At 47.5% G+C, this 10566-nt stretch overlaps 1 protein-coding gene across 1 annotated transcript in view; it reads right to left on the bottom strand.

Annotated features, from left to right (window-relative positions):
* Nucleotides 1–9053, bottom strand: part of DISP1 (dispatched RND transporter family member 1) — an 89967-nt gene extending 80914 nt beyond the window's left edge. Inside the window, exon 1 of the mRNA XM_058802205.1 lies at nucleotides 8977–9053. The gene's annotated coding sequence lies outside the window, so the exon portion shown is untranslated. The remainder of the gene's footprint in view (nucleotides 1–8976) is intronic.
* Between the last annotated feature and the right edge of the window lie 1513 nt (nucleotides 9054–10566).

Raw genomic sequence — 10566 nt, forward strand, 5'->3', positions numbered from 1 at the left:
AAACATGCTCCAAAACTCCCAGCTTTAATTCCAACACTACCCCAAAGCACAAATGTAATCTTAGCTGTACCATTCCACTCACATTCCAGGTAGAATGGGTTTTGTGTTTACAAAATGCGTCTTCTCAAATCTCACTACCGATGCTCAATCCTATCTATAAATACTTAATCACAAACACTTCACAAAAGGCAGCTCATCAGCAGATGAATTTTCTATAAGTTAAAGAAAAGAAAAATTACGTTACAAATAAACAAGGTATTGGAAAAGAAGCCTTAAAGAGAGATGCATTCAAAGAAACAATTTCTTAAGTGAGTCACTTTAGATCTAAAATATTTTTCAAGCATATTCATGACCAGAACATGTACAAGTCACAGGAAGATGATGCTGTACCTAAACTGTGAAACCTGAGACAATTCTCCTCAAGACTCTCTCCAAACACTCAGTTAACAGCAGACAGGATGCTTTTAAAAAAGCAAGGCACAAGCCCAGTATTAGCTGTGGCAATAAACCTTAGTGCCTTTGAGACTGACTTCCTGGTTCAGCTCCAGCAGGCACGCCTTATCACATGCAAGGATGGCAATGACAAAGTCTAAAACAAGGCTGTTTACAGCCCCTGAACAACCCAGGTTACATAAAGAGGAAAGATAAGAATTAAAGCTCTAGGAGAGGGATATATTCTTGTCATCCCAGGAGTAACAAGTTTAATTTCTAAACACTCTGGCTCTGCACAAGAAAGGAGTACTGCTGAGCACACAAGCTTCACCCAGGAGCATAAGTGTTTTCAGATGACACGGCAAACATTTACCCTTATTAAAGCCTATCTCCCTCCCATTTCATCTGCATGTGAAGTTCATTAACAAGGAAAGATTACACAAGACTAAACCACAGTTTCCATCTGCTATTAGTTATGGCTTAATTCAGTAATTTTTACTAATTTGTGTTACACAGCACAAGAGTTATGTTGTACTATAGACAGCACAAGAATGTGTTTATCACGCTGTGTTTATCTGTTTCTACAAAAACAACAATGCTATACAAAAAGATACACAGCAAGACCTTTCTTCAGAAATTTGGATGCAGAAAGACGTTATTTCCAGTCATATGCTGACTGTACCAACCCATGAAAGCAAGTTTTTTATGTCTCCTACAGAGGATAAAGATGGGGGGAGAAATAAGAACAGAGAGAACAAAAAGAATGTATTACTGCACCTGAGTGGACAGAAATCCGAAAGAAAGGATTTCTGTGGAGAAATGTCTGGGACATCTCACCTTTCTAAATTGTATAAAATAAAAGAAAAATGCTAATGTGGAATGAACAGGAAATTCCTTCACCTATAAAATATAGAATACTCACAAATCACTAAAACAATCCTACAATCTAAGAAAATTGCAAAAAACAATGCAAAGAGAATTCAAGTCCATGCAGCTGAGTTTCAGGAACAGTCCATCAGCTGAAGTTGTTTCTTTTGGACATCTGAGAGTCCTTTTTGTCCTGAAACAGCATAACACAATTTTAAACAATTTAAAACAATTTAAACAGTTTTTAGAATGTCCTTTTCTGGCCCTTCAGTGCTTCAGTGCTTCAGAGCTGCTGCCCGCTATTTTCAATATTTTTTATTTAATTTTTTTTTTTTTTTTTTTTTTAATTGAAAAGCAAAAGAGCAGCACCCGAGCAGAGCAGTGCCAGAGAAGGAAAGGCCCTGGGGGCCCTGGCCCATGCTGGACCAGGAACCCCAAAACTGGCTCACGAAGGGGGACCAGGACTGGTAGGAGAAACCAGAGTCCCCAAAAACATAAGGAGGCCACGCAGTGGGGCCAGCCCAGGAACTTTCTGAGCCCAACGGCCCAGGCCAAACCGATGAAGCAGGCTCTGCATTTCCACAGGTCTGAACCCTGCTGCCAGTACAATGGCAGCACGGGTAGTGAGACGCTTCCTTTCCCCAAAACCACTGAGGCATGCCAGCAGTGGGGAAATAGAAGCTGCCCCGAGAATCTTCATCTCGGGTCTGGGAATGTTTGTTTCCCACAGCAACACGGCACCACCCCCCGGGCTGGGGACCAGAGGCAGGGCTCTCAGGATCCACCTGCCCCCCCATGCCACTAGGACGCAGGAGAGGCGGCAGAGATGGGAGCCGCCATGGGACAGCAACGGAAACACCACCCCCCAAACCGCCACTGATCTTAAAAACCGGCAGCTGGACTGCCGCAAGAGTCAGCTGGCGGGCAGCCCCCGCTCCACTGAAGGAGAGACCCCCCCGCCGGGGCGGCTGCTGGGGCAGCTGGCCCGGGACGGCCCAGGCTCGAACAAGCCGCCGGTGACATGGCAGTCTCTGACAACGGCAAAGCCGCTGGGACGTCCGGTGGAAGCATCGGGGGGGAAGCCGGAACTGGGGAGGGAACCACGCTGATTGTAAGATCAGCCGTGGGCTGCTCCGAGAGTCCCGCGGGCTCAACACCGTTTTCTGCCACTGACTCTGGGACTGTCTCGGCTTGAGGCGGCGGGGACGCGCAGGAACACGCCGCCGCCGCGTCCCCCGGCCCTGAAAACGGCGGCAGGCACGGCACGGGGCCGGCGCTGTCCCCGGGGTCCGCTGCGGAGGCACAGTCGCAGTCTCTGTCGCAGCGCAGACAGGCAGCAGCGGAGCTAGGAGAAGCGGCGGAGCATCGCTGTTGCTTAGCAACAAGTCAATCGCCGGAAGTGCTGTCTCTTCTGCCTTCTCCGACACAGGCTCTTGCGGGGGCGGGATCTCCTGGAGTGACGGCTCTAGCAGGGCCATGGAGGAAGCCTCAGAGACCGGTGCCGCCCCCATGTCTGAAGGCAGAGTCTGAGAGGCCGGCTGTGGCTTGAGCGGCCACTCCCATCCCCCCGGAGAGAGAGAAGGGGGGGAAGGAGAAAACTCCATCTGAGCATGCTCCAGAGCAAGAGTAAAAAAAACTTCTTCGCCCAGCGAAATTTTGCCATCCCCCACCGTGAAGCAGGGGGGGCTGGGAAGAAAAATGTCCTCCCCCACCGCGTCTTCTGCCAAGGGGGGGTAAAACGGAGCCTGGCCATAACAATTAGAAATCCATTGAAAAGACGCTGCTCTGCGTTTCAAAACTGGGAAGAGCTTTATAAATGCTGGGTAGGTAGAAGGCAACATGCGTCCCTGACTGTAGACGCATTGGATAATCGAGTCCATGCACTCCCAGACAAAAACATCTAAAGCGTACAGGACATCAGTAAAGAACCCAAAAAGCTTTGCCCATCTAAAGAATTTATAGATATCTGTTTCTGACAAAAAGCAACCGTCTTCTCTGCACCAATATTTCCAGAGGGCAATAAGTTTCTCCTCTGAAGGAGTAAAAGGAACCTCTTCCAGCAAGGCATGTGTCTGCCATACGAACAGCCACAAGCTACGAAGGGCTGGTTCATCAGGGATACAAAAGCCCACAGTACCTTTTTCAAAAGTCCAGCTTGCTCTGGCCAGCTCCACAGGTCTGCTGCTCTTTTCCATCATCTTTCCTGATGGTTTTCCAGAAGATTCTCTTTGTGGTCAGCCTTGGCTGTGAACTCTGTCCAAATCAGGATCTTCAGTTCTTCAGCTCCTGGCTTGAATCCACTTTCTGTGGTCACTTCAAAGCAACCATCAAATGCTACACATACAGGATTTTTACCCAGTGCAGCAATTTTGCTCCTCTGGTCTTATCAAATTAATTTCTGCTCTGACACGTCGGGTCACCAGATATTACTGCGCCTGAGTGGGTCGCAGCTGGTGAGAGAGAGACGGTGAATCTTGTTTCTTGACTCAGAAGGCTTGTTTTATTAAGATATTATATAATAATACATTAGGACTATACTAATAAGAATATAGAGAGAGGTTTGCAGAGCAGCTAGGCTAGCTAAGAATAGATAGCAAAGAATCTCAAACAAAGCTGTGGCCAAGGACGCAGTCCCCTGGCTTGCACTTTGTGATTGGCCCTTAATTATAAACATAGAAAATGAGCCAATCAGGAAACTTCTGTTACATTCCACAGCATCTGATAATAATTGTTTACCTTGTCTTCTGAGGCCTCTGTCCTCCAGAAGACACAGAAATCCAAAAGAAAATATTTCTGTGGAGAAATGTCTGCGACAGAATGTTTCTTTCACAGCTTCTATAAGCTGCACACACTGTGAGCAGCACTCTGGCCTCTGCATCAATGAGAACACCCAGCATGGCACACTGACATGCCCCTAGGTTACCATACAGCTTCTCTCATTTGGGGCTGCAAGTGTTAGGCTGTCTCCATATCACAAGACCTCTACTTCCCCACCTCTGCAGTAAGGTTCTCCCCCCTCATAGGAATTGGCTCCAGATGCCCTTATTCTCATTTCCTTCCACACACTCCAAGAATATGCACCTTACAATCACTAATTTTTTCTCTGGTGCCTTTCAGATGTATTTCTACGTAATTTTAAATGGCACTTACCTGACTGTATCCCACGCAGTTTCTTTCTCTGTCTCTCCTCAATGCTACCTTTACTAACCAGAAAACTATGCTCACAAGGTCTACACTAGTCTACAACACCATTAGCAACTTTTACTCTTCTGTGATCCCGGGCTTTGCCCCATTCCATTTCCCAATACCACTTTTGCTGCTTTTCTTTGCCCCACTCCCCTTACTTGAAATGCTTCCACTTCCAGATCTCCTTCCAAGATCATCATCTGACACTGGTTCCCCTTCCCACAACTCTCCCAGACAGATTTATTTCTGTTAATATTGCATGCTGGAGAATCTCCCACAGAGAAATTTAAGCTGCTATTTATAAGCATAAAGGTCAGCTTAAAAAAAACCCAGGATTTTCCACCTTTATAAAACTGCTTCAGAAACAGCTCTGAGCTTCCCAACCAGACTTCTCTGTAATTCTAGCTTTGCTCAGCTCAGATGGACTATGCTTCTTGATGCCCAGAAAGTTTCTCAGAAGTTTCTTAGAATCATTACAGTTGGAAAAGATCTCTAAGATCATCTAGTCTGACCATTAAACAAACACTGGCCAAGTCCACCACTAAATCCCCTCTGTAAGCACCACACCTGCGTGTTTTTTGAACACTTCTAGGGATGGTGACTCCATCACTTCCCTGGGCAGACTGTTTCAATGCATGACGCATCTTTTTAATTAAGACATTTTTCCTAATATCCAATCTAAACCTCCTCTGGAGCAACCAGAGGCTGTTTCATTTTGTGCTATCACTTGGTACCTGGGAGAAGGAACCAACTCCCACCTGTCAACAACCTCCTTTCAGGTGGTTGTAAAAAGCAGTAAGGTCCTCCTGGGCCTCCTTTTCTCCAGACTAAACAACCCTCAGCCACTTCTCATGTGACAGATGCAATTCACACTTTTATCATTACTGCACGCCTCAAAAAATCAGAAAGATGGAAATTTCCTGTGGCTGTTCTATTAATGTCATGACACATTTAACAACAGCATTAATGTATCACCTCAAGAAGAAAACCCCTTAGAAGGATATAATACTGAAAGAAGGGTCTCCTTTTTACAGAAAAGCTAAAAAGTATTTTGTTTACAACTAAACACTGGTCTGTTGATCATTATTTGCATTAAAAACTTCAGTGTCATACAAGCAGCAGTTACAAATTTGTACTGCTTTCACATAACAGTCTCCCTGAAAGTGTGATTTAGAGGTTACAATCTACTCTTACCCCAAAGTTAAAACAACATTTTTTTTTCTCTCTTTTAATATAAGAACATTTTCACACCTTCCCACAGTATTTAATTTTTGCTGCACTTCACACCAAAGCCCAGTAGACTCTGTAAAAAAACCACGTACAGGAAATTACACTAAACTCAGAAATACCATATGGCTGCTGAACAAGAAAATAGCCATGATTACCAAACCAAATTCATGCCATTGATCACTTTAAAGAGAGACAGATGTAGGCTTGTTAATTACCTGAGGTGCTTCTTATGTATTTTGAAGTTTGAAAGTAATTCTATCCCTCTATCAAAGCCAATAAATCAATCATCTCTGTTAAAGGCTGAGAGAAAAAGTCAAGCATACTGTCCAAATAAATCTATGGTCAACATATGAGAAACATTACTATGAAAGCCATTCAAAAAGCCTCCTCATGTGAAAGGGTAACATTTTGAGAACTAAGTGTTTTCACATGTTGTTTTTACCTTTGTTCTTTCAAAGTCTTACTTTTCACCTCTTCTACGGCAAGATTTTTTTGGAGGCTACTAATCTGAATTCCATCTCTTTCTTCTCAAGGCCCCTTGGGACCTTCTTCTCAAGGCCCCAATTACTGTCCTTTGTTCCTGCTACAGTAATTCTCTGAGCAGTCAAAAATAGCTTCAAATGGCATGCTCCAACAGAGCCAGGAATGTGTGATGGTAGTGTATTTGGAAAGAAGGAGTGAAAAAAAAAATTGAAGAGAAAAAAACCCCATTCTCAGCAATGTTGAGACTCTGCTAAGAAAGCTTCATCCTCAAGTTGTGTCTGCCCCTGCCCTGGAGAAGGCAAATCCATTGAAGCAAAGTTTTGGCTCCCACAGACAGGAAAGCCCAGCCACTGACACTGCCCTCTCCCAGGTGCCTTGAAGGCCAACAGACATGGCTGTGGCCTTATTTATCACTTCATATAACCGGCAAACAACCTTAACTTCGCTACAGTGAGCTCAAAAGCAGGCCAAAAAAAAAAAAAAGGAAAAAGCCAATCATTGAGTTTTATTCCCTACATATATACTGTGTCCCCCAAAAGGGGGAAAAGCCCCCCTGAGTGATGGCACAAGGTGCCTAAGGCACTCTTCCATACTTAGCACCACTCTAGTGTCAAGTCCCCACTTCAACATTCATCTGCTTCTAACCAACATACATATTTGAGCTTCTAATCTCAAAATAACTGTCCTCCAACTAGGCTATGATATTACTACCGGATATCACTCCCTTCATTCTAAAGGAGAAAACAAATCTTCCTGTGGAATCTGATTTTTCTTTCTATTTAATGACCACCAAAATATCCTACTCTACAACAATGATAAAGTTCAACCACTGTTCTGAAACAGGACATGAGTGTCAAAGGCTGTTTTGTTTCCTTACTTTAACATTTAAAGACAATTACTTAAGAAAAAAAGCCCCCACCTGGATGTTTGCTTCTTTGTGTTTCAATTTACACAAGCATTCAGCAATCAGCACAGCAGTCCCCCAGTAGTAGTTAGTTTCTGGGAGCTACTAAAAAACTGAAGAAGCACAAGTAATTTATTTTATATTCAGAAAAAAACATAAACATGAGTAAAATAAATACAATCTGTAAATGTTTTATACATTCTAATATAGCGTGAAGGTTTGATTACAAGCTTAAATATCTGCCACAAGAGACTACAAATCACAGAATCTCCTGGGTTGGAACAGAACCACAGGAATCATCCAGTCCAACACCTGCATGGGACAGCCCCAAGAATCACACCGTGTGTCTGAGAGCATTGTCCAAACACTTGAACTCTGGCAGCCTTAGTGCCATGCCAACGTCTGAAATATTTATATTTTTCTAATGCACTTTTCCCTGGCCCCACCTTGGCTGTTTGACACTAGATCTCTTCCACGCCCATCCCTGCAGGCTGCTTGCTTCAGGCTCTTATTAATTTATTCAGTTAAGAAATCCCTCATTCCTTCCAGTCTCAATTCATGCCATCTGCTTCCTGGCACCCATTTTTGCCTGTAGCTCCACCAGTCGACACTCTTAAAGCTGAGCACTTTTATAAACTCACTGACAACACAGATGCCTTGCCCTAAATGTTTGTTACTACTTCACAGCTTATCCATGCCAGATATTCTATAACAAGCTACTTGCAAGTCTGATCAGAGAGCTTTTGTTCATTTAAATCACACACATGCTACAGACACACTTTGAGTTTCTACAGCTCTTCATCTCTTTCCTGAAAAGCTGGTTCTCATTTACATCCATGCAACGTGAACCATCAACCATACTGCAAAAATCTATTTTTCCATCTCCTCCAGAGGTTGAGAAAAAGAGATGGAGTGTCATATTGCCTTACTCACAGAAAAGTTTTTCATTAAACTTCTAGTATCCTCTCAATCTCTCCCAGGATGAGGATGTGAAGATCCAGCAGGTGAGCTGTCCCTGATGCAGCAACTAAGCCATTCCGGAAGTGGGGTACAGCGAGAGCTCCTGAACTGGCTGCAGGTGCCAACTCCACAAAAGACATCGGAACTGGCTGCTCGCACTGAATCCAGAAATTGAAGAGGCTTCCACACCTCTCTGGACAGACCTCTGCCCTAATGGTCTCTCCAACACCTCCAGCGTTTTCCACCGCCACTGGAAGCAATGAGTAACCTTATAATATCGGTTGTACGACGACAAGTCGGGAATAACCGTATCCTTATTTCCCAAGACAAAGGTGCCATATGAGCTCCCTTTCGAAACCACTGCTTGTATACCTGCTCTTGAAGCGTCTTTGCTCCTAACAAATAAAATAGGCAACTACAAGCACCTTGTGTCTGAACAAAGGACAGGACAGGAGCACGCGAAAGGCTGATCACATCTCAGCCCGTAGTGAACGAAAAAAGTTAGGTGCTTGAACACCTTTAAATAAAGGAGAAAAAAAAGGCTCCAGATCCCAGTAAAATAAATACAAAAGATTCAGAAGTGAAGGTGAAGAATTAATTCATTTTTACAAGATATTTTAAGGTAGGGCTCAGCCGACACAAGGGCACCGCCGCCCCCAACAGGGCTCTCCCCGCGGCGGGGCCGCCGCTGTCCCGCGGGCGCGGCTCCCCGGGGCGCTGCCCCTGGACCAGGGCTTCCTCTCCCGCTACACGAGCACAGGGCGGCCGCGGCCGCCGCCACCACCGCGGCCGCCACGAGCACCGCCACCACCTCCTCCTTCTCCCCCGGCGCCGCCGGCCCGACCTGGTACCTCGGCGGCGCGGAAAAACCGCCCCGCGGGGTCGACCCGCCCGCCCTGGCGGGCTCCTCTCACCTCGCGACCTGGCGGCTGCCGGCAGCGCGACCCCGGAGGCGGCGGCTGCCTGTCTTCGCGGGCCGGACGGCGGCAGGAAGCGAAAGGCGGCCGCAGCGTCCCCACCGTGGCGCAGTTACCATGGGACGGACGCCCTCTCCCGCCCCCTCCGGAAGTCGCAGCCGGCGGAGCGGAGAAGGCGTGGGGCCCGGCCCGGCTCCCGCGGGCCGCCATCTTGAGCGTGGCGTGAAGACCCGCTCCGCCTCTAGCAGCCTGCCCAGCTCCTGGGGTAGTGGCTGCGATGAATGGAGCATGTCCAAATCTCCCCAAAGAGCCACAGCCTAATAGACACACTTTTAATAATGTATCGAAACTGTCGGAAAGTCGTGTCTGGGGTTTAAAGGATTTCCCTTTACTCTTAGGCGATTACACCACAAGGGCCACAGTGACCCCTAGACAGTTTCATCCCAGGCAGTGACACAGATCAGAGTCCATGCGATGGACCACTCTTTGAAATAGGCACGGGCAGGAGACTTTTCTCCTTGTTAATGCTGCTTTTATTACAAAGGATCAGCTCGAGTGGGGAGAACCGACGGGTCCTCGCTCGTGCCGCCGCTGCTCCCAAAAGTGACTCGGGGGACGAGGAAGAGCGCAGCTTTGTCTGCTGGTCTGTGTGGGGAGCTGGGGCTTACGTCCTCACGAACTCACAGGAAATATCCTGCGTATGGTTCAACATTCGGAGTCCTCTGTCTAGCCGACATCTGTATTTAGGGTGAGGGGTAAAAAAGGGTCTTAGCGGATACTAGGTTCTGTTCCTCACGTCGAGACATCACTTTGATTAGTCAATTTTGTGTTTGCTCGTTGTTTTTAGGGGGCTTTGGCTAGGTTTGCTGAGGGGTTTCTCCCGTTCATACTGGATCCAATGTCATTTGCATGCCGATTCGATGCCCCCTCCTCTTCACCGTCTGGATGCCATCTTCCAGAAGCAGCAGGGCGACGCCCGGCTAAGGGCGCCGGCTAGCAGCTGCCCCTGCGGAACACGGCGACCTGGACCGGTCTTTGCGGAGCCCCCCCAGCGCGGCCGGGACCCGCGCCGAGGCAGGGGGGCGCCCCGCCGCTCCCGGGACGGGTCCCCGCTCCCGGGACATTCCTGGGGCACCCCCGCGGGGCTTCCCCGGCGCGGCTGGGACCGCGCTTGAGCGGGGGGCGCCCCGCCGCTCTCGGGAAGGGTCCGCACCCCTGGGGCACCACGCACGGGGCTCCCCCAGCACGGCCGGGACCCGCGCTCAGGGACGGGCGCCCCGCCGCTCCCGCGGCACCCCCGGGCTACTCCCGGCACGGGCCGAAAGGTGGGGCCGGGGCCCCGCCGCTCCTGGGCGGGCAGGCAGCGGCGGGCCGGCTCGGGGCACTACTGGTAATAAAAGGAAACTGTTAACAGGAGATTACAACATGAAATTATCAACAATAAATAGTTAGAACTCCAACTTGGCAGCAATTGGTTTAACTTGTGAACTTTGCAACTTTTAAAAATATGAACAACTTTTTACTCATAACACTCTTCATGTATAAAAGCATGTCAATATTGCACATAAAATTGCACAAACAACATTA

This window comes from Ammospiza caudacuta, chromosome 3 (assembly GCF_027887145.1).
Source record: "Ammospiza caudacuta isolate bAmmCau1 chromosome 3, bAmmCau1.pri, whole genome shotgun sequence".
NCBI lineage: Eukaryota > Metazoa > Chordata > Aves > Passeriformes > Passerellidae > Ammospiza > Ammospiza caudacuta.